At 34.6% G+C, this 25,418-nt stretch overlaps 1 long non-coding RNA gene across 1 annotated transcript; it reads right to left on the bottom strand.

The window, feature by feature from the left end:
• Positions 1–8,813: 8,813 nt before the first annotated feature.
• LOC114083038 (uncharacterized) lies at positions 8,814–25,120 on the bottom strand. The gene is made up of 3 exons (XR_011704958.1): positions 25,037–25,120; positions 24,318–24,375; positions 8,814–9,575 (listed from the first exon to the last, which is right to left on the bottom strand). It is a non-coding gene; the product is annotated as an uncharacterized lncRNA (long non-coding RNA).
• Between the last annotated feature and the right edge of the window lie 298 nt (positions 25,121–25,418).

Here is a 25,418-nt window from a genome sequence, read left to right as displayed (position 1 = left end):
GAGAGAGAGAGAGAGAGAGAGAGAGAGAAGTAGGAAGGGAGGAAGAAAAGAGGAAGGAAGGAAGGAAGGAAGGAAGGAAGGAAGGAAGGAAGGAAGGAAGGAAGGAAGGAAGGAAGGAAAAAAGGAATAGAAAGAGAAAGAGAAAAAAACCCTTTAAATATTAAAGACAATATTCAGGCTCATGTGTCACAAAATATCTTTGTTACATTTGGCTCACCTTATGTAAGATAAAACAAATTATGAATGCTATCAAATAACATGAACATGTGCAGGAGCCTCAGGCTGTTTTGATGGTGCATTATTCAGGAGAACAAGTTTTTTTCCTGTCACTAAAATCTGCCATGGTCCAAACCATCTGTCAGTGTTTACCTACTCATGTACTGTACTTAAAAAATTGCTGAAGTAATACCAATAAAATAAAGAAAACTGGTCAGCAATAGCAATTCTTTTGTTTTGACAATATGAGCCCAAGAACACTGGGTTGGATACTGTTTTACCTATAAAACGTTTACAATGTAATTTTTCCTTCTCAAATTTCAATATCAAGCATATTAACAGATTTTTTAAAACAATCTACAGCTTCTTTTTTCTCATTTTATTTAAAAGCAATAAGAACATGCATCAAGGGGACAGGATGACAATTGTGCTCACTGTCCCAACATGGAGGATCGGGGGCATTGCCTTCTACCTGCATGGTAAGGGCAGCGTATTTGTTTCAGTCAACTTTTTCACTGATGTGTCCAAAAGACCTGAGAAGAATGATGAGAGGAGGAAAAGTTTACTTTGCTAATGGTTTCAGAAGTCTCAGTCCAGACAGCAGACTCCATAGCCCTGGGCTCAAAATGAGGCAGGATATCATGGTGGAAGGGAATGGTGGAGGAAAGCAGTTGAGCTCATGGCCCCAGGAAGCAGAGAGAAAGCACTCTGCTCACCAGAGACAAAATATAAACCCACAGGTACACCTAAAATGACCTACTTCTTCCAACTACACACTACCTGCCTACAACTCCTGCCCAGTTAACCCATATCAGAGCAGTAATACACTAATTAGGTTAAGGCTCTCATAACCTAATCATTTCACCTCTGAACATTCTTGAATTGTCTCACAAAAAATTTTGGAAGGGGCACCCCATATCTAAATATAACATTATCTCAATTTATAATCATCCATATTCATCTTATTTGGGTAATTTCAAATTATGATTTTTAACTCCAGCTTTGATTTCCTTGATTGAGTGAGATCCTACAGGGAGTTTGACTTCTGCTTACATTCATGACTGGGCTTAGTAAAGGATAAATTAACATTCAGCATAAAAGAGATCACAGTAAATTGCCCCCTGGATAATGTTTGAAGACTTAAGAGATATTAGTCAGAGGTGTTGGAAACCTCTTATGAAGAGACAAAATTGTCAAATTGAGCGATTTCACAGATAAATTCTCAGTAAGCAATAGAAGGGGGTGGATTTAAGCCACTTAAAGTATGAAAATTTTCACTTTGACCATTTCAGCTGGACACTGCCATATCACCTGGAGTGTTCATTGGCTTCAGGCAAATGTAATGTTTGTCAATACACAGGCTTTGGAGAGCGGGCACCGTGTTACTGGAAGCATTGTTGCCACATAAATATTTCAAAGGACTTGGGAGAGAAAATGAGGTTTATGACACCCTAAAAGGAAATTCTATTAAAAACTTAAATGTTCAATGAGAGCTACATGCAGAGTGTGCCTGCTTAGAAACCTACCCTTGAAGATATATGTGGCCTACAGTCTGTGCTTTTCCATCTTCTCTTCCCTCTCTGTGTTACTTCAGGACCACTAGCTCCAAGCTCCCCAGACTTACAGCCTGGCACCCTTCCCACACTCTTCATCTGAACTTTCCCCTGGAACCTGACACTCTTGATGCAAACTGTAAGTGAATTTTCGTGGAGCACCCCCCCCCCCAGGCAGCAGTTTCTCAGTCTCCTCTGTGAACACACTCATCTTCTTCCATTCATCCTTGAAGTGAATGAAAAATTTCTGTTGCATCTAATTTCTCCATCAAACCATCATTATGCCTGGGAAGGTAACTTCAAGAGTTATATAAATCTAAACATATTCCATAAATCCATATGCAAAATAATTTTTCCACTGTGAGTGCTATGTCTTACATAAGACAGAGTGTATTCCCCAATTTTGGTGAAAACAATTATATATCTTTACAGTATTATCTATGTTAAACTGTATTTTACCAATCATTTTTTCACTGCATTTTCATTACTAGTATTAGACATTAAAGTGGCTATTTATATTTTCTGACAAGTTTGGCAAGTATAAAAATGACTCTCAGACAAGCTAAGTTAATAATGCAAGTTTGGGTATCTAACATTACAATGAGCTAAGAATAAAAATGTCTTCTCTTGCTGATAGCAGGCCCGCCCTGGCCCCTGGGGACTCAACCCCCAGTTCTTTGTTATGCATGTCAATGTGGCCAGCTCACAGGCCATGACGCGGGCTTGCGGTTCCCTGTTTATCTGCCTCGCACATATGTGTCTCTCGGGCTGTTCTAGCCTCCTGATAGGGGACGGTGACTTGACGGTAACCCAAGGACGCAGTTATTACTCTTCCCTCCTCACTTTTGAGTAATTTCCCGCAGTTGTTAAAAAGATATATAAGGAGAACAAATCTGGCAATAAAGCGTGCACACGCTCCCTCCTGGATGAAGAACCTTGGTGTCCTGTGTATTTTTAACCCCGCCGTCCCTCGCCGGACTGGGCTCCGTTAGCCGGACGCAGCATTCTCTCCTTTCACAATAATAGTGTTTAAAAATTATAAACACAAAACTGGAAGATGACATTGCATGCTTATCATCACATAGAGACTTTAAATTTAAAGAAAGGCAATTTGAATCCTAAAGTGGTAATTGCATATGAATAAAAACAGCATTTAGCTTATTACTCATAAGTATCATGGAATGTCAGTGAAAATATAATTAAGTAAATATGCTAGAAAATACATTTCATTGATTGCCTTTGTGATACAGTGTATTGTGGTGTCACATTTATGATGCAATGAAAATGGTCCCTCATCACTATGGTCTTCCTTCCAAGAACATAAAACACAAGTCAATTCATGAGAAAAAAATATCTGAATTATGATATTTAAGGGTCAGACTATGTAATACCTGTCCATTACTGCTCAAAACCACCAAATCGTAACAGTGAGAAAAGTGGGAGAAACCTCATAGCTAGGAGGAGCTTGGGATGCCTCCTGTGCTATGTGGAAGGAGGCAGCCTGAATGAGATGCTGTAACAGGAGAACACAGTAAGGACAAATGTCCTGTGTCTCTTGCCAGTTAGAAAAAAAACAGCTCAAAATGGATTGAAGAGTTCAGTGTAAGACCTGAAGCTATATAAACATCTCAGGACATTGGAATGGATAAAGATGTTTTGACAAGATCCAAAAAGTACAGGAAACAAACAGATAAACAAACAAATGGGATTACTACATTAAATTGGTAAGATTCTCTTCCACAAAGGACACAATCAAGAGAATGAATAAACAACCTACAGAATGGGGAAAATATTTGCAAACTGTACATCTGACAAGGAAATAATGTCCAAGATACAAAAGCAATACATTTAAATTATGTATTTCTTAAAAGAAGACACATAAATGACATAGAGTTACAGGAAAAAATTCTGAGCACTGGGGCTGGGGATATAGCTCAGTTAGCAAAGTGCATGCACAAGGCCCTGGTTTCAATCCCTAGCATCACAAACAAAAGCAACAACAAAAAAATTCTGAGCACCACTAATCATTAGGGCAATGCAAATAAAAACTGTGCTGAGCTATCCTCTCCTCTCACCCAACTAAGAATGACTATTATCAAAACAACTAAAGATAACAGGTGCTGTCGAGGTTAGGGAGAAAAAGGGGACTCTTGCACACTATAGAACAAAAGCGATATGGAGTTTCTCTAAAGAATTAAAAAAAAAAAAAACTACTGTTGTGATCGGGCAATTCACTACTGGGAATGTATCCAAAGAAAATGAAATCAGTATGTCAGAGAGACACATACCCTGCCATGTTCATTGGAATACTAGTCAAAATAATCAAGAAATGGAAACAACCTAAGTGTCCATCAGAGTCTAAAGTCTAAACTGTGGTACATGTACCCAGTGGAATTTTGTTCATCCACAGAAATGAAACTGTGTCATTTTTGCCAGAGTGGCTAGAACTGGAGATAATTATGTTGAATGAAGCCAGATAGGCACAGAAAGACAAGCACATCACATAATCTCACTCATGGAGAATCTAAAATTATGATCTCATGGAGACAGTGGAGCAATGATTCTCAGGGGCTGGGGAGAATGGGAGGAAGGCCAGATGGGGAGAGGTTGACCAATGGCTATTAACTTAGAGTTTAAAAGAAATAAAATGTTCTGACAATCTATTGCACAGCAGGCTGATTGTATATAATGAAAATATGCTTCAAAAAACTAGAAAAAAGGTTTTGAATATTTTCATCATAAAGAAATGGAAAATGTTGAAATATACAGAAATGTTTAATCATAAATATTATATAATATATACATTATCAAAACATCATGTAAATGTATACGATTTTTATTCAAGTACCACATACGTGTGTATATTTTTTGTACTTTTTATTGATCTCTTAAAAAGAAAAGTATTAGAAATGAGTCATGTATAACTAATTAAAACAAATATTAAAAAGGAATGAAGAAATCTCAATAAAATATGTGATTTAGTTAAAAATATGATATGAATATTGATACATTAATTGTGCAAATGTATAATACTAAATTAAGATGCTAATAATATGGGAAACAGGTTCAAGTATATGGGAAATCTCTGTAACTATTTTCAATTTTTCTATTAATCTAAAACTGCTTCAAAATAAAACTGCATTTAAAAAAATTTAAGTAAACACTCACCATTTCCCAAGTAGAATTAATTCTGTTAACACAAATGCTGATATGAGAATAGTAATTGATAAGAATAGTGTTTTATAGTAGCTTTATTTGTCATTGCCACAAACACAAGGGATGACTGTTATATGAACTAGAAAATTTATCAACTGTGGTTAATTTGTCGAATAAAATAACATTTGACAGTCATAAGAAATGAGCTTCTGACAAACACACAATGATAAAACACAAATGCATTGCATTTAGCAACAAAGTCAAATTTGAAAGCTAGCTGGTGTACTTAAATTTATTTGAATTCTCAGACAAACTCATTCAGACACAAAACAAGTCAGATGTTACCAGAGAAATTTTTACAAATAGAACTAGAGCACTATTTAGATAATGTGTTATTGTTCAATATTTTGACTGTGGTAGTGATTGTATAACTTGTATACACATATTTTAAATCACAGAATAATATACTAGAAAAGGGTGAATTTTGATGCAGATATGCTAGCCCTTATTATAGAAAAAGATCATATCTATTGCAACAACATAAAGGGTCACCCTAAAAAATATATGGCACAAAATAACCTCTTGCATGTTAATCAAAAATGCTAATTTACTCCTGGTCAAATCTTGGAGAGTTTTACTAGCAGCCAGGACAATGTGGGCTAATTTATACACTGGACAAATTGTGAGAGTAATTTCCATTTAGAATCATAGAAACATGTGAAAAAGCATTAATAGAGTTGGGCAAACTCTTTCAGTGAATGGTGTAAGTTATATTCAAAGTTAAGAGTCTGCTGGGGCTAAAAGTAATTAGAACTCAAAAGCACTATGAGGTAGACTGGTGTTGTAGAGCTCATTAGAATCATAGACCTTTTAGAACTCTTTAAATTAGATTTTAAAGAATGTGAACTCTGATATGATCATCACTATGAGGAAAATGAAGAAGTCAAGATGCTGGCCCTAAAAGGTTAAGGATTTATCAGTTCTGCCTTTATCAATGAATTCATTTGTTAGATGAAAATTTAATGACTTCATTACAACTTGGAAAAAAAAGAAGTATCTTAAAATGGAAAAATTAAAGAGAAATCAAAGGAAGTGATTAGGATTAGAATGCCAAATTACAAAGAGTTTTGGTCCATCCCATAAGCCATTTGTGGCAAGCACAGTACTGCCCATTTAAAAGTAGTGAATGAACATGGCGGATATGTAACAGAAACTCTCTCTTTTAATCCTCTCTTTTAATCAACAAAACATTAAGTTCTGTAATTATTACCCCACCTGTACAGTTGTGATTACCAGATGGTTTGACATCTGAATTTTTACATTTTATTGCTCTTCAAGATTTAGCCACCCGCCCCCTCACACTTTTCAAGAGGACACTGGACAACCATAAGTATTGAATCCTATCAAGCAGTTTATAATCCTGACGTGCTTGGCAAAGTTACTGATGAATTTGACCTTATTTTAACATTGCTTTCTATCTCATTGCTATCTTTCTCTGTTTCTCCACTGATGAAGAGAGAACAGAATAAAAGTGAACAGGACAGAGTATAGAGGCAGCCTTCACAGAACCCTAGTCCTGATTGAACTAAACTGGACAAACTGCTTAGGACAGGCCATGGCATCACAGATTCACATTATTTATATAATCCTAATTTATTTGGATTTATTCTCTTTCTTTTCTTTTATAACATCTAAAGTTACGTTCTTGACTCATTAATGCTCAGCCTTTCTTTTCCAATTTAATTATTTCAAACTATGAATTTACATATAAATGTTGCTTTAGCTGCATCTCTAAAGGTGCTGGTTTTGACAAGCAGAATTTTGTCTTTTATGTCTAGTCACCTAGTTTCCATTACTTTATCCCAAAATTATTGATCATTGGCTTATTTTTCTACTATCCAAACATGATTTTTCTAGATCTCTATCTCTCTCACTTTAAACTCAAATTCATTATAATCACAGAACATTTCATTTTGCTTTGAAAATATTTGAGAGTTGTTTTGTGTCCCAATTCCCACACAAACTTCATATTTTATGGTTGTAACACTTGATCTAACTTTTGTATTGGTTTATTGAAATCCTTTGTGACCCTACTGATATTTTCAGTTTTATTTGTTTTACAACTATTAAGAAAGTCTAGCCAATACTTTGGATAGGGCAAAGGAGAGGGAGGAGAAGGGAGGGGGCATGGGGTAGGAAAGATGGTGGAAAGAGATGGACATCATTACACTAAGTACATGTATGGATATGGTGTGACTCTGTGTACAAACAAAGACATAAGAAATTGTGCTCCATTTGGTGCTCTGAATCAAAGTGCATTCTGCTGTCATACATAATTAATTAAAACAAATAAATAAATAAATTTTTTAAAAGTCTATCGAAAACCCCCACTGTGATTGTGAATTTTTTACTATCTTATTAATGTGGTTTTTTCTGAAAAAATTTGCTTTCTATGTAGTTAGGTACATCAACTTAACTCTGTTTCTGATGAGTTGGAACATTCATTTTTTTTTAAGTTGTAGTTAGACACAATACCTTCTTTATTTTATTTATTTATTTTTACGTGGTGCTGAGGATCAAACCCAGCAACTCGCATGTGTTAGGTGAGCTCTTTACTGCTGAGCCATAACCCCAGCCCTGAGTTGAAACTAACTTAAGCACTGATTTCTTTTATTCCTAATGATGCTTTTTGCTAATTAAAATTACTTATTCATGCTAGCATAAGTTCATCCACAACCTCTTGGCTTGTAACTGATCAGTACCTGCCTATGTTTTCCAGTCTGCTCATTCAGATTTGCCAATGTTTGCCACCTTTTCTGTTCACCTCTCCCTTTTTTCATTCCAGAAATTCCATGTGAGATCAATTTAATTTTGCTTTTCAGAAAAATTTTAAATATTTGCTTTAAAGAGTGGCTGTGGTGTGAAATCTGAGCATTTTGCCTGAAAATATCTTTGCACTGCTATCATCTGTGATACTTCCAGTTGACATATCTGTAAGCTCTGTTTTCATTTTCCACAGTGTAAGCTATTTAAGACAGTTTTTCCCACAGTCCACTGAGTTTTGTTCCTGTGTTGGAGAAGTGAGCAGCAGGACGATTCTCCTGTCTTTCAAGATACTCTGCCTTTGCTCTTTTTGTAAAGCTGAGTTTTCTCATTGATAATCTCTATTTTCACTCTGACATACTCGGGCCAGGCATTCTCTTTATTTATCCTACTTGTTATTCTTGCACTTCCAATTATTTCTGGAATATTCTGTCATGTCTCCAACTTTGCCTCTTCCTCTTCCCTATTCTCTATTTTCTCAGGAATAGTGACTAGATGTGTGTTTTTCTCCTCATTTTGACTTTCATTGTTCTTGAATTTAAAAAAAATCTTAATGTTTTTGTGCTGGGTCCTAGATAATTTCTACAAATTTATTTTTAAACTAACTAATGTTGATTTCAGTTATTATTTAATTTATTGAACTGGTTCAATTAGTTTTGAATTCACTTATTTTATTTTTCTCTTTAGTTTCCTTTCAATGTGATTCTGATTCTATTCATATATTCAAGTATATGAATATATGAACCCAGGAATGCTTTGCCACTGAATATACCTTGTTGAAGGTTTTTGAGGTCTTCCAACTATATGTAAGTAATGATATCTCAAGGTTTTAATTCATTTTGTCTAATAAAAGCATATTTGATGTGATTTTATTTAAGTTTATTACTAAAGCATGAAAACATTTTATATTATATTTTGGGGATCTTTGCATTTCTTTCTATCTAATTGATTAAAGTAAGTACCTGAAGTTAAGCCTCTCCTTCAGGCTTAGGTGAGAGTGAGAGTTCTTTTTTTCTATGGTTATCTGTTGTGAAACCTTGAAAGGAACAAGAATCTCAGAATTCATTGGTATGTGATTGTTCTTCTTTAATAAAATAAACCAGATTGCATTGATGTGCTAGAAGATAATCTTTTTCCCACATATTCAATACATATAGTTTTACTGATGTCCTGCAGACATTGAATTCAATACTCTGTTACAGATGAAGTACTGCAAAAAAGCTAGCCAAATCTCATTTTAAAACACAAGGCAAACTGGAGTGAACATAGATGATTCTTGCAGAACAAAGCAAAGAAAATAATTTCAACTTGTAAGAGCTCAGACACATTTATGCTTGCTTTAGGTTGATAATTTTAGTTGGGAATTTAAATTGCTAAATTTGTGTCAAATAAATGGAATATTATTATTTTTTTCTGTCTGTACTATGAAAACTCCAACCCCATCTGGCTTTGTTGGTACCGTGCAAATACAATGATGTTATATTTAAAAAAATCTTGAATTAGTAAATCAAAGTATCAGGTAGAGTCCAGTCAGAAAAAAAATAGAAGATGTGTTGAATAATAGAATAGAACAGAAGAGTATTGAGGAGTGAAAACATGGAAAAGGTGACAGCAGACATCCAGTGGCAACCAGTGTAAGCAATAACAGGAAGCTGTTGCCACCTCTAGGGGGAGGTGAGTTGTCCTGGGCCTGCATCCAAGGCTTCTGATGGAAATGAGAGCTGCAGATATGACTTGGCTACTTCCAAACTTGCTTCCTGGAGCAGAGAAGAAGATGCGTGTTTCTCTCATCCTTCATCCTCAGTTGGCCCCAGTGCATTCCATTGCCTACCAAAAGAGTGGGAAAGAGTTGGTTAAGAGGGAACCAGTCTGTGAGCAATCAGGCAAAACTCAGTCCAGTGGCAATATAAGGAAATAAATTATACTATATTATTGACTTTCTGAAACTTTAATATGGGTTCAGATATTCCCCGAGGTGTGTTATTTGTAAGATCCCCAAATTAATGCCCCATAATTACCAAGCCCCTGGTTACTACATTTTCTTTAACTGCTGTTGCTATACATAAATAACATAATTAAATTAGAAAATGTGATTATGTTTATTATGAATCAATTCTGTATTTAACTTGAAAGTAAAATTAAATGTCACTCAAAAGTCCAGGTAAACTAATTGAGGAAAAAAAAATCAATTTGTATGTATGTATAAAGTGTGTGTAGTTGGTTTGAGGCATTCTTACATTAGAATGCCCTAGAGTTTTGTTGATAATTATAATACTCATGCCCTCTAATAACAATAGGCAACAATAACTAGTAGATTATTTTTCAAGATATTTTCTTCTGGCACTTTCTGAAAAGGCTAAGAAAAAACAAAGCTCCCAAATAACCACAAATATTAGTAGGGAGTAAAATCCATCATAGGCCAATTATTTAATTGGCTCATTTTCTCAAAGTTGGTGTCAGTTTACACTTTCTATACTGTTTTATTTGTGTTCTTCCTCACCTAAGGAAACCATTAAAGTCTAATTTGATGGGCTAGGTGATTTTTATCTCTCATTCATTAGTGAGACAAGATTTAGAAAATCATTAAACCTCTCCAAATATTTCTTAAACATTTAAATATGGGAAAGGATGTAGTAATCAAAATTATTTACCAGGAATCCCAGTTCCCCCTAGGAATGTATCATAGAAGATCATTCAACTCTCCAAAACCATGTGCAGATATTTACTAAAAGCTTGGATATAGTGATGAATATCAAGTAAAAAACCAAAGACACAAAGACATGATCAATCCACCACAATAACTGACAAACTCATCTTCGTTAAAATATGAAACTACTGTTCTGTAAAGTTAATGTCAACAGAATGAGAATACAAGTCAGAAACTGGGACAAAATATCAGCAAAGCACACATCTAATGAAGGACTGTATTCCAAATACACAATGAACTCTTAAAACTCCTCAATAAGATATCAATTTAATGAGGAAAAGAACCAAAGACCTGAAAGAATATTTCACCAAACAAGATACACAGATGCTCCACATCATGATTCATCAAGAAATTGCAAATTCAAATCTCAGAGCCTACTACACATTCATCAAAATGTCAAAATATATAGAACCCCAACAAGAGGGATGCTGATGAGGACCTGAGACAACAAGAACTTGTGTTCATTGCCTGTGGAACACACAAAGTCAGAGCCACTTTGGAGGGCTGGCAGTTTCTTACAAAATGAAACACACCTTCACTATTCAACCCAGCAAGCACACTCCTTAGTATTTACTCAAGAGTGTTTTAACCTCATTGCCACACAAATACCTGCACTTCTTTCATAATTGCCAAGATTTGGAAGAAACAGATGTCCTTCCGTATGTAAATGGATAGAAAATGAGGTTCATCTAGACTACAAGATATCATAGACATCATTCAGCACTACAAAAGAATGAGCTATCAAGCCAGGAAAAGACATGAAAACCTTAAGTGCATATTATTAGGTGAAAGACAACCTGAGAATGTAGTGTACTGTATGATTCCAAACATGTGACATTTCATAAAAGACAAAGCTATGAGACAGTAAAAATGATTAGTGGTGGTCTGAGACTTTGAGTAGAAGACAAATGAAGACACAGAACACAGATTTTTAGGGCAGTAAAAATATATAACATTAAAATAGTTGATAAATGTCATTACACGCTAATAGAACCTAGAACATAAAGAATGAACCATAATGTAAATTGGAGTCTGGGTGATCTTGAATTTTCAATGCACATTCATTGGTTGTAACAAATGTATCACTCTGGCAGGGGATATTGCTAATAAGAGAGCTTACACATGTGTGAAGCAAGGGATATATAGGAAATAGCTGTACCTTTCTTTTCTTCTTTGAACATAAAATGGCTCTAAGAAAATGTCTTAGTAGAATGAATTAGACATAACATTCCTATGTTTATATATAAATATATGACTAGGGTAAATAGACATCATATTCAACAAGAATGGGATCCTAAATAGAATAAGTTATACTCCATGTATGTATAATATAATATATGCTACTATCATGTAGATCCAAAAAGAATACATAACCACACATACACATGCATACTGATTTATTAATTAAAGTAAATCAGACTAGGTTAGCACATCATAGTACATCAGAATATTTCTCCATAAGGCAGGAAACTTTGTTCCAATAATTTATATTAAAGTATTACTAGGTATGGTGGTGCATGCCTATAATCCTAGCTTCTTGGGAGGCTAAGACAGGAAGATTGCAAGCTCAAAGACAACTTTAGCAATTTAGTGATACTCTAAACAACTTTGTGAGACCCTGTCTCAAAATAAAAAATAAAAAGGGCTGGGAATGTGGCTTAACAGTTAAATCCCCCTGGGTTCAATCCCCAGTACTGATAAATAAATAATTTGGCATGTCTTCCTTCTGAATATTATCTTTAATTCTTCATTGACATTCATAATTCCTTATCAGAGTGCTATGAATGTTTAATGTTTTGTCTATGTCCTATTACTGCCTTTGGGTTTCTATTTTTATTCAAACAAAATTATTAGTTTAATTTCACTTGTAATGTGGGAATTTGGTGTTTGAATAAATAATTAGTCATGGAAAAGCTGATATTTTAAAAAATGCACTTTATGAAGCTACTTATGTATGTTATACCCTTCTTATTCTGAAGGACTGATGGATGAGTTGTATACTATCATAAAATAATTCTATTCCCCTTCCAAAATTTTCTAAAATCTTTGCATATCAAGTAAGCTCCCTGAAAATGGAAAAAAAAATAGGTAGCTTTGGAAAAGACTTATTTGGAGAAAAAGAAGATGCTCATAGTCCATATTAGAGATTTGGCAGGGCAGTAAATTAACATTAAGAATAATATATACTTTCTAATAGAGCATCTTTGCACAAAGGAGCAGAATAGACACTGCTTATGACTGCTAGTGGTCCTTCATATGTACTCATTCCAATACTTTACGAGTCCAGTTTTAACCATTATTTTTATTATTGTTACCTGCTTTAGTTAGCTTTTTCACTCCTGTTACTAAAGGACCCAACCAGAACAACTGTAGAGGAGGAAAGATTTATTTAGGCGGCCACAGTGTCAGAGGTCTTAGTCCATAGAGGGCCTACTCCATTCCTCCGGGTTGAGGTTAGGCAGGATGTCATAGCAGAAGAGTGTGGTATAGGGAAGTGGTTCACATGACGATCAGATAGGAGAGAGAGAGAGAGAGAGAGAGAGAGAGAGAGAGAGAGAGCGAGCCCACTAGCCAGATACAAAGATATACCCTAAAGCCACTGTCCAATTCCCACCTCCTCCAACCACACCTCACCAATTCAGCTACCACTCATTAATCCTTATCAGGGGATTAAATCACTGATTGGGTTAAGACTCTTAGAGCCAGATCATTTCTCCTCTGAACCTTCTAGCATTGTCTCACATAGGAGCTTTTGGGGGACACTTCACATCCAAACCATAACATTACCCAACACAACCTTGTTAAAAGGTGTAATAAGCAAAGTGTGGGGGGCTGGGGTTGTGGCTTAGCACTACAACTTTCACCTAACACGTGCAAGGTGTTGGGCTCCATCCTCAGCACCACATAAAAATAAATAAATATAATAAAGGTATTGTGTCCAACTACAACTAAGAAAACAAAACCAAACAAAGAGGAGCTTTAGAATACCTTCACTCCTAAGGAAATGTCTGCCAAAGGTCACCTCTGCCACATGAGTCACAATGAAGGAAGTTCTTATTCAATCCTTGCAATTCTTTCTTTGTTCTTTGGCCAGATGTTTTTCTCACCCTCACTTTTTTCTTAGTTTGATCTTAGAGTGCAGGTAGATGAAGGACACAGGGTTGATGATACTATAGCAATCGATGCTTTCACTTTTTTTGGTCTATGGGATTCACAAAAGAACAAATGGAGCTAAAATTTCCCTAAACTTAACTAAGAATGTTTTAAAATGTCTTATTTACCTAACTGGGAACCCTAAGAGAGTATTTCAAATAGAAACAAAGTGTTTTCATGGTATAAAAGGACTGTGAACAATTTTGGATCCAAAGTGAAAACTAAATTTTAGGGCGCTTTGAGGAGATTTTACTTTTGATATATTCTGACTGAATATGAAGAAAATCCTCACAAAGGAGGGTGAAATTTAAGCTAGCCTTGGAAGATGAGCAAGACTTTGACAAATGAAAATGTGTGGAAGAGCCTACTAGATATTCTGATATTAAAAAAATGTGACAGTGCAACACTTTTGGCAGCTCTTTTTTTTTTATTAATGTCCTTTTCCTCCTGAGCTCCAGGGAGACATTTAGCAATTAATCTTCTGGTGCTGCAATGACATAGGCACATGTGATTAGAATTGTGAATAGCTCCGTGAGAAGATAAAAGATAAAACAGACAGAAGTGACAAGTCTAAGATCATAAAAGCAGCTGCTCACCAGAGATTAGATTGACCAAACTGTAGACTTCATTGTGGAGCCTTCAGTCACTGGACAGCACCGGAATTCTTCCATTTGCTGCCCTGGTGGCATCTCAGGAGCAAAAAGAGCTGCAGAAGCTGCACCCTTTACTAACTAGACTCCATTCTGGAAATGCACTTTATCAAAGGAAGACAAATTAATTACTTCAATATTCAACTGAGAAAGAGATGGCTTTCACTTCCTTTCTAATGAATTCATTCATGTTTCTTCAAATTTGCATCAAGATTGATTATTTTATCATCTTCAACAATTTCATTTTGCTCTTCCTACTATGAATCCCATCCAGGAATTTACATTTATGACAATATTCCAATTTTGATTTTGCCATATTTTTGTTGGTATCATTGCATATTCAAAACATACTTATACAATCTAAATCTATTTTTTTTTCAGTGAAAATGCATGCCTTCGGTATAGCATATTTCTCCTTGGTTTTAGTATTTAGGAAATGTGCATGTTAATAATTATGAAAGCTCCAAAGTTTTGTGTTTTTTTTGTTGCTTGTTTGTTTGGTTTTTTTTTTTTTTTTTTGAGGCATGAGCAGAGCTTTATTTAGAGAAGCAGGAAAGCAAGGATTACTTACAATAAAGGGAAGAGGGAGTATGGATAATATCAGTATGAGAAGGCTAAAGAGTATTCTTGAGGAAAAGTGTTAAGTCCAGCTCAAATTATTATACCACTAATTGAAGCATTAAACCATATATAAACAAGTGTGTGTTCTCTATTCAGTTTTGCTAAGGGACCAAAATTCTGTACATACTCACGAAATAAGAATTTGAAAGAGGTGTGGTATGATGAGTGTTTGAGTCAGGATGAACACCCATGTTCAGACTGCATGGTCACTGTAGATAACAGTGGATATTTGTAACAATTTGGAAAGGAAACTGGACTGCTCTCTGAGTTAGAAAAATAATTCTTAACATCATTCTTATCTCCAAGAAAGCTTATTTGAAGTGTAGGTAAAGAATCTAAACTGACTAAACAACAGGAAACACGAACCAGCTACAGACTGTGATTGGCATATACTAATAATAAGAGAGTATGAAAATCGGGCCATGACAAAGACAGCAGAAGTTCCAGAGGAAGAAAGCTCTACAGAGTCATACACTTATAAGCATATTGCAGCCCAAAGTTGCAAATTTGTTGGCTTCAAGGATCAGCAATTGCATGAATTGTTAGAGCTTCCATAAAAAAAAAATAATAATAAAGTTGAGAGAAGAAACACCGGAAAAAGGAGAAAGCAACATAGACAAATTCTCAAAATATTCATTCTAGTATCTGATAAAATTGCCTGATGTCTAAACTCAATTTTTCCAAAGAAGATCAGAGGTAAAACAACAAATATTAGACTAAAAATTATAATTAAAAAGATTTAAGCAACTTTCTAGAAATTAGAAAAATATTCTGGGATTTAATCCTGCCCAGTAAGAGGGGCTTCATAAATTTTCAATTGAATGCCTAGAAGAGGCAGAACATAGGTATATGGGCCACAAGTGAACCCAAGGTATATGCCTAAGATAAAACTTCAAAAGGAAAGAGACTTACTTTGAAAAATCCGAAACCAAAAATTTCACAAAATGTACAATAATTGCTGGTAGTTTAATTGCCCTCCAAGGCAAAACCCAAGATAAACTTCAGAGCAACATAATAAAAAACAGTTTATAATGTATCATCCACAATTTCCACTATGCACTAAAATATTAAAAATAAAGTACATATGGAGAAATAAAAAACATAAAAATGTGACCCTCAGTCAAATTAAAACCACAAAATACATGTTTTATTACTGCAATGCAACCTCTCTAGATATCAAAAATTATATATAGATAACTCATGGTTAAAGCTATAGTAATGAATACAGTGTGGTACTGGATACATATATGGACAAATGGTAAAGAATAGATATCTTAGATCCTGGTGTACAGGTTTGTGGAGACTTGATTCAGGACACAAAAATGGAAACAAACACAGAAAGGTCCTATTTTCCAAAATTGGTTCTATATCAGTAAAATTTTATATGGGAAAATGAATTTCAATGCCAAACATATGATATACAAAAATTGCTTAGTACAAAATTAAATAATTTTTTAATGTAAAAGACAAAACTGTAAATCTTATAGAAGGAAAAACAGCATGCTTTTGACTATGTGAATAGGCTGAGATATTAGTGCAATATTTTTCCTAAATTTTAGTCAAAAATGAAAGACCATGTTAATATTATCTATTACATTTAATTTTTAAGATTTTCTCAAAGTTTGTGGAAAGTTCACCAGAAGACAAAATTAATAAGGAAAGAATTGTGAGCAATAGAATCAGAACAGCCATTTGCAACATGCTAAGTACCTAAATAATTCATACCTAAAATATAGTTTAACTTTGCATAAACTAATAAATAAAAAATAAGAGCAACCTAATATAATAGTGGAAAGACAATTAACCAATAGAGATAATGCAAAATTATGAGTATATTTATCCAGAAGTAATTCTTTACAATAAAGAAAAGCATATGAATGTCACAATGGGATACTGATGCAAATACAGTAGCATGGCTAAAATGGTATAGACAAAACCAAGTCTTTATTTGAATGTTGCACAAGAACTCAGGGACTCTGCACATAGGAGAGCAAATAGATTCAGCTATGTGAGAAAAAGCCCTATTGTCAAAAGTTAGTAAATCCAACACATGTATATCCCAAGTCGCAGCGCTTCTATGTACATATTCAATGAAAAATCATATTTATGCTCAAGGAGTTCTAATTGTAGCTGCCAAAATTAGAAGCAATTATTACTTTTTAACAATTTTATCTAGTTATATGAACACTTTTATAGGTTGACTATGATGTGGAATATTTACTTAACAGAGCATCAATCTATAAGGAGGATAAGCAAATGCTTTCTGCATGTGGTAACATAAATAAAATTCATTAAAAATCTTAAGAAACAAAATCTAGAAACTGAAGAACGTGCTCTGTACAATTCACATATAAGAATTTGGAAAAGTAGCAAAAGTAAAAAACAGAATGAGAGATTAGGGTAGAGCTCTTTGTGGAGCAGTAGCCAATGCACAGAAATAATAAGAAGCTTCTAGTACATTCTATGTTCTACTTCTTTGGTTATTGTTGTCCTTTGATATTTACTTTTTAAATTTTTTAATTTATATATGACAGCGGAATACATTACTCTTCTTATTACACATATAGAGCACAATTTTTCATATCTCTGGTTGTATACAATGTATATTCACACCAATTTGTGTCTTCATACCTGTACTTTGGATAATAATGATCATCACATTCCACCATTTTTAATAACCCCAGGCCCCTTCCTTTCCCTCTAGCCCCTCTGCCCTATCTAGAGTTTGTTTATTCCTTTCATGCTCCCTCTCTCAGTCCCACTATGAATAAGCTTACTTATATCAAAGAAAACATTTGGCATTTGGTATTTTGGGATTGGCTAACATCACTTAGCATTGTCTTCTCTAACTCCATCCATTTGCCTGCAAACTCTATGATTTTATTCTCTTTTATTGCTGAGTAATATTCCATTGTGTATATAACCCACATTTATTTTTATCCATTCATCTATTGAAGGGTATCTAGGTTGGTTCCACAGTTTATCTATTGTGAGTTGTGCTGCTATAAACATCGATGTGGCTGTGTCTCTCTAGTATGCTGTTTTTAAGTCCTTGGGTATAGACTGAGAAGAGAGAGACGTGGGTCAAATATTTTCACATGTGGAAAAGTATGCTTATTTTTGCTTCACTGTGTTTGTATAGCATGCTGCAAATTTTTAAATTTGATCTTATCAAGAATCTGTAAGAACATATGTCTACATGTTTGTACACCTCAGTGACTTGAATTTAATTGTTAGAGAAGAAAATAACAACAATATAAAGATATCTGATAATTTAAAAAGACTGGATTAATTCATATCCCAGGTGCAGCCTGTTTTTGTGCACAACACCCTTGGATTGATGAATATTTCAGGTCTCTGTAACCTTGGGAAGCTGGATCACAACTGAAACCCAGAACCCTAAGAAAACTGCTTTCATCACTATGATCAAGGCAATGAAGATATTCATGTGAGGTAAACTTGCCCAAGCTGCCTACCTGCCCACACAATCTCATGATGACCCTCCTAGCCCGAGTTTCACCTTGATGTCTGAAAATGATTTAGCATAACCATGTAGAAGAAAATGAGTGATTTGGTCTCTGAGGCTAGAAGAAAGTCAGGCAAAGAGGGTGAGTCCAAGGTTATTATATTTGATTTTCAACAAGCAACTATGAGAGCAAAAGACTGGGATGAGTTGGCCCTAAAAATCAAGACATGACAAATTGTGAGTCAGTGAAATTTCCTAAGTGTGTGATGGAATGGCTTTTGAAGACTCTTTTCTGGAAAGATTTAAATAAAATTTAATATTAGTTTCAGGAATTTTATTAAAAAGTATATAAATGCCATCTTCTTATTTTTAGTTTTCTAACCTATAAATTTTTTTCTTGGAATATGAAAATGAAGCTGAAATATTCACTATGTGTACTGTTACATTTCTGTAAAGCTATTTTGTCTATACTTTGACAATAAGTAGATATATGTGTTATATATATGTATATACATATATATTACATACGTAATATGTGTACATTCATACAAATACATATTTCTGACAGTGAACTACCTGAATATTCCCATTTGTACCAACTCTTAAAATGAATTCATAAATAATAAACTAGCACTTCTTCAGTTTAATGAGTATTCATAGGATCCCATGGCAAATTATGGCCTTCTGTTACATTCAATTCTAACATTTGCATTTAAATACAATATTTTGCATTTAATATCTTCTCTTTGCTGTAACAAAAAAAATAAGGCCACATTGAAATCTTGGAAAATATAATTGTAAAAACTAAACAAAAAGTACATGTTTTCTCTGTAAAAACTATTAACAAGCTTTAGACAAAACTAATGCCATTTTTTTTTTTCAAAGAAAGAATGGAAATTTGTATTGGATAATTTCCTTTCTTGTTTTGAAAATGTGCCCTAAAAATGTTGTTTTATTATTAATTCAAAGAAAGTTGGACATTGTTAAATTGGGGAAAATATTTTTGATCTGTGCCTTAGTATCTGTACTTTAGCTCCATAAAGATTTATACCATATTTTAACATATTTTGCATTTTGATTAATGATATAATGGTTGCTAGAATTTAATGCATTTAGCTACAATTTGATAAGCTAAGGAAAATGAAATAATAGAATGATAACATTGCACTTGTAAAGTCAATCAAAAAAGCACGCAATTTTATACATTAATATTGTAGTTAATGATTTATAAACATTTTTTCAACAAGATATTTTAACAGCTAAATTTATAGCATAAAACCTCAGCCAAATTATTTCTACACCTCATCAATTAATTTAATAAATTGAAGATATTTCACAATAAAAGAGAAGTTAAGGGTTGTCTCTATATATAATTCCACAATATACCTCAGGGCAGTACCTATGAAATCTGATGATTTTCATTCCTCAAACATGGGCTTGTACAGTAAGATGTTGAGTCAAACCAAATCACAGAAGGATGATTCAGCAATTACTTTTAGCAAAATTAACTGCCATATCAAAAAAGCAACTGATTCTTTTAAGAAAGAGTTTTAACCAAATGTTTGGGACAAAAATTCTAACTTCTTTCTGGATTTTCCTGCCAAGCCTAACAAAAGAAGTCCAGGCTATTGAATGCTTCGATACAGTGACCTGTTGATGAACACAGAAAGACAATCTACCTTCTGCCCCCAAGAGTATCCTGAACCTCTTTCACCTTAGGGTCTCTGGCACCTTGGTAGAGTCCTTTCTGCAAGAAATTTCCATCATGACTTAATAAATGTGATGGAGTTAAACTAAAAAGCCTCTTAACAGCAAAGGAAACAATAAAGTGAAGAGGGAGTCTACAAAATGGGAGAAAGTCTTTGCCACCTGTACCTCAGATATAGCATTGATTTCCAGGATATATAAAAACGCAGAAAATTTAACACCAAAAAAAAAATTCAATAAATGGGCCAAGGAACTGAACAGGTACTTCACCCAATAAGAAATATGATTGGTCAACAAAATATGAAAGCATATTCAACATCTCTAGCAATTAGAGAAATGCAAATCATTTATCAAGAATGCAAGCAACAATCGATGTTGGTGAGGACGTAGGAAAAAATGTTCATTCATGCATTGCTGGCGGGACTGCAAATTGGTGCAACCACTCTGGAAAGTAGTATGACGATTCCTCAGAAAAGTTTGAATGAAACCACAATTTGACTCAGTTATCCCACTCATCAGTTTATACCCAAACAACTTTAAATCATCATTATTATGGTGATGCAGTCACATCAATGTTTATAGCAGCTCAAATCACAAGAGATAAACTAAGGAAACAACCTAGATGCCCTTCAACATGCAAATGGAATGGAATATTAATCAGCCACAAAAAAGTAATAATACAATGATGACATTTGCAAGTAAATGGGTGGAACTGGAGAATATCATCCTAAGTGAGATAAGCCAGTCCCAAAAAAATCAAAGTCTTTTTTCTGATATGTCAATGCTAATTTCACAATAAGAGGAGTTGTGTTAGGGAAGACTAAAAGTACTTTGGATTAGACAAAAGGAAATGAAGGGAAGGGAAGGGGAATGGGAATAGGAAAGGTAGTAGTATGAAATAGACATCACTATCCTATGTGCAAACATGAGTTCACAACCAATGTGATTCTACATCATATACAACCAGAAGAATGGGAAATTATACTCCATATATGTAAAATTTATCAAAATATATTCTACTATCATGTATAATTAACTATAATAAATTAAAACATGAAAAAAGGGTTGAAACGGTAGCTACCGTGTCATAGTTAAAAGACATCAATTGTTATTGGACAAAGAGTGAGGGTTTTAGCTATGGACTGTGTGTCAATCCCCCCCACTCCCAGCCCCCCATGGAGAAAGGCATTTGATTATCCTGTTTTCACTTTCAAAAGTCAACAGCCTTCAGTAGGATGAGCACTCAAAAACTGTACTTCTCTGGACGCAAAGAAAGTGACACCTTTTTGATTATGCCAGTTTGAAAGGAATGAATAACTTTAAAAGAAAGAAATGCTCTTTAATTGTAACACAGGCTTTGAAAAGTGCAATGGAATGTTTCAGGTTTTATAAAAAACTTCAGCTACCCCGGGAACCTGAAAGGTAAGGAACAATATTTAGAGAGCAAAGGAAGATATGTGAGGTGAATTTATCTAGCTTTAAATTATATCTGGGATTAATGAAATGGATTAAACAATAGCGGGACATATTTTACTTAATCTTTTTTTTTTGGGGGGGTGTTGTTTGTCTTTCGTTCATGCATGTATGATACTAAGTAAATTTTCAAAATTTTACTTGGCTCTTTGTAACATATTTTCTGTGGTTAAATAAATAGTAGACTTTCTAGAACCAATCTACATTACATCAATTTTCTGTGTTCTTGATTCCTACTGAAGGATCACTGAATGAAATTTTGGAAAATGTGGCATTTGTCAGTTGGGGAAGACCTATTTAGTGGTTTATAGTACTTCTATTGTGATCCCTAGTTGCAAGAGGTCAACTTAAAAAAACATTGTTGAAATTCCCAGCACCTCAGTTCTAACCAATGCCTCCCTGTCACCTGTGGATGTCCAATTATTTAATAGTCATATGCATATTGCTTATCATAAACCAAGCAGGTTCAAAACACTTTATGTGTTATTAATCAATAAAAAAATCCTTGGAGGAACATACTAATGCAGAATCCGTTACAAATATTAACAAACTGAGGCTCAAAGACATACCCAGACACATTAGTGCAGATCATAAATAAGAAAGCCAGTGTTCAAATTGTTTCAAAGTGATAATAATACAACAGAAAAATCTCAGGTAAACATAGTTTTAAATATCAAATACTATTTGTATAGTCCAGCAGAAATTGGAAAAATCTTAACATTCTTCATTTACAGGCCTAATATATTTTATAACATATGATTATATTTTAATATCATGTTTCATGATAAGAAGAAGATCCCATGAAAGCTACTAAAATGTAAATAAATAATTGGAAATAAGGTCATCTAATAAATACGTAGAATTTAAACATGCTGTGCCCTATTGTTATAAACATTATTCTTTTGATTTATTTATAGGTATTCATTCTAAAACACAAAGAAATTTAGGTTTATAAAAGGGTTGCAAAATGTATTTAAGCAGAGCCAATTTAGCCATCTTCCAGGTATTTTTGATGTGTAAAGATTGTGATATGGGCTCTTTTGTCAGGGGAGTTATATCTTCTTTGGGACGATATGGAACCCTGAATGACTAAAAGACAAGGAAACAGTGTATAGATAATTTTTTAGGTCTACCTTCAGACCATCCTCCGGGCTTCTATGTGTACTACATATGTAGTTCTACCCTAATCACTGTTCTGAGAACAGAGGTATGGATTCCTCACTGCTAGGAAGATTTACAGGGTCTGGGGATGTAGTTCTCTGCTAAAGCACTTGCTCTGTGTTCACAAAGCCCTGGGTTGGATTCTGCATACCACATAACAACCTCAACAACAACCACAACAACAACAGCAAAAACAACAAAAGCAATAACAAGAAATCTAGCCTGGGAATAAAAAAGACATTTCTAGCTGGTCTTTATCTGCTTTAGAGATTGCAACTGGCATAAAATGACTTCACAAATATGTAAGAGATACAATGTGTGTGGAGACAGGCCATCTCAGAGAAGAGATCAACATGGACAAGCATTCAAGGTTTCTAGAATACATCATCCATTTAATATAAAAATGACAGGAGAATTCAAATAAAACAGCATCCTTGGGCTGGGGATGTGGCTCAGATGGTAACACGCTTGCCTGGCATATGCGGGGTGATGGGTTTGATCCTCAGCACTACATTAAAAAAAATAAAATAAAGGTGTTGTGTCCACCAAAAACTGAAAAATAAAATATTAAAAATTTTTTTTCTCTCTCTTTCTCTATCTCTCTGTCTCTCTTTTCTCTCTCTTTCTCTCTTAAAAAAAGAGCATCCTCTTTCTTTTTGTTAAGACCTAAATACAGGAATATGAAAGCCTTGGTTACAATGACCAGTGTGTTGGGAGGTAAGACAGGAGAGCCAAGTCAGTGACGCTAGAGCTCCCGGGAATATAGACAATGATCAAGAGCTATTTGTTGGCTAAATAAATTCATGAAGGACTTCAATGTCAAATGGGGAGATTCAAAAGCATTATCTGAAGTTAATTATAGAAAGAGATACAATTTATTTCAGATACTTTCTAATAAAGTATCATATTTTTATTTTTCATGATGCCAAAAAAACCCTTTCAGGATAAATAAATATTTTCATAGGTTACAAATTAGAAAATTCAGATGTACAGCAGGGACGTGGGATGTCTGAGGCTGCAGTTCAATTTCTGGCATGGAAAGCAAGCAAGAGAAAGAGAGAGAGGGAGGGAGAGAGGGAGAAAGACAAAGGAAAGAAAGGGGAAAAGAAAGGAAGATAAAGAGAAAAAGAAAAAGAGAGAAAGAAAGGAAAGAAAGAGGGAAGGATGGGGGTAGATAAAGAGAATTATGGTTTGGATCTAAGATGTTAATCCCCGCAATGTTCCTGTGTTAGTGCAGGAATATTTGGAGGTGAAATCATTAGATTATATGGGCTGTAACCTAATTGTTCCATCGTAGTTTGAATGGACTCACTGGATGGTAACTGCAGGCGGATGGTAACTGTGACTGCAGGAGGTGGGTCCTTGGGACATGCCCTGGGAGGCTGCATCTTCCCAGTGGTCCTTTTCCCTCTCTCCCTCTGCTTCCTGACTTCGTGTGCACAGATTCTCCACCACCTCCTTCCATTCTGATGTTCCCCTCACCTTGGGATCAGAGCAGTTTAGCCCATTGACCATGGACCGAACCTCTGAACCATGAGCCAAAATAACCTGTTTTCTCTAAATCGTTCCCAGGTATCTTGATCACAGCAACAAAAATCCAACTGACACAAAAAGAAAATAAAGGGACATACCTGATGTCATGCATGCCATTCCCACCATTGGTGCTGTACACTCACATCAAGAGGAGCCCTGGAAGTGCCAAGACATCATGCAAAGCAAGGTTAATACTTCAAGAGCCCATGTATTAAATGATTTTTGGTAAATTTTGTGTTCTAATTGAGATTCCTCATCTTCACTTAAAATATGTATTTTTTCCTCTGAATTTTTTTTTCTGCTGTTTTCTAGAGGAGAAATAGCTTGCTCTTTCAACAAAGGCTTCACTAAGTTTTTAAATATTTGAAACAAATACTATCTGATTTTTTTAATTACACTAGAGTCCAAGTCCCTATATATAACTATGTCAATGTTCTTGAAAGTGAAAAACTTATTTTTTTCCTAAAAAAATCAGATAGTTGGTTTTAATTCTGCACTAAACTGCAAAGCATAATTATCTTGATGAATGGTTTTTCTCAGAAGCCTGGTAATAACTCAGGGGTGAGAATGGCTAATGAGTAAACCACATTAACCTACATTGAACATTTCTATTAAGAAATGAGATTGTGATTTCAATTGGGATTACAGTCATCAGGTCTGAACGTCCTTAAATCATTATCAACATAACCCCCATGCATAGCCTCTGTGGTAGCACAATAACAGCAATCGCAAGGCTATAATGTGACAGTGGTCTTTAAGGTCTCACCACCCTCTCCCTCAATTTCATCAGTGTTGCAAAATGAGAATTTTAGACTACCTGTATTTGACTCTTTCTCCTCAGTTTGCAATTATTCTTGTTTAAGCCACCCAGTCTGTTATTTTGTTACACTAGACCCAGCTGATGAAGGCACTTCCTGTTACTCTACATGCAGCTATTGTTTAGCTTGAAAAACTTAGGCAGTAACTTTTTTTTTGTATTTGGTGACAATTTGTGAATACGATTCAGTTTGAACAAGTTTCTGGGAGCCAAGGTTAAGATGAATTAGAACCCAATGTACAAGATTTTTTTTATGTGTGTGTGTGTGTGTGTGTGTGTGTGTTATGTATATCAGTGCTAGTTGAGAGAGGTCTCTGTAGTATTTAGATGCTATTTTAATCTGAATAATCTGAATATCTAAGTAGGCCACTGGACCCTGCCA

Source organism: Marmota flaviventris, chromosome 17 (genome assembly GCF_047511675.1).
Source record: "Marmota flaviventris isolate mMarFla1 chromosome 17, mMarFla1.hap1, whole genome shotgun sequence".
NCBI lineage: Eukaryota > Metazoa > Chordata > Mammalia > Rodentia > Sciuridae > Marmota > Marmota flaviventris.
The sequence above is the reverse complement of the archived record's forward strand: the minus strand, read 5'-3'. Positions and strand labels throughout refer to the sequence as shown.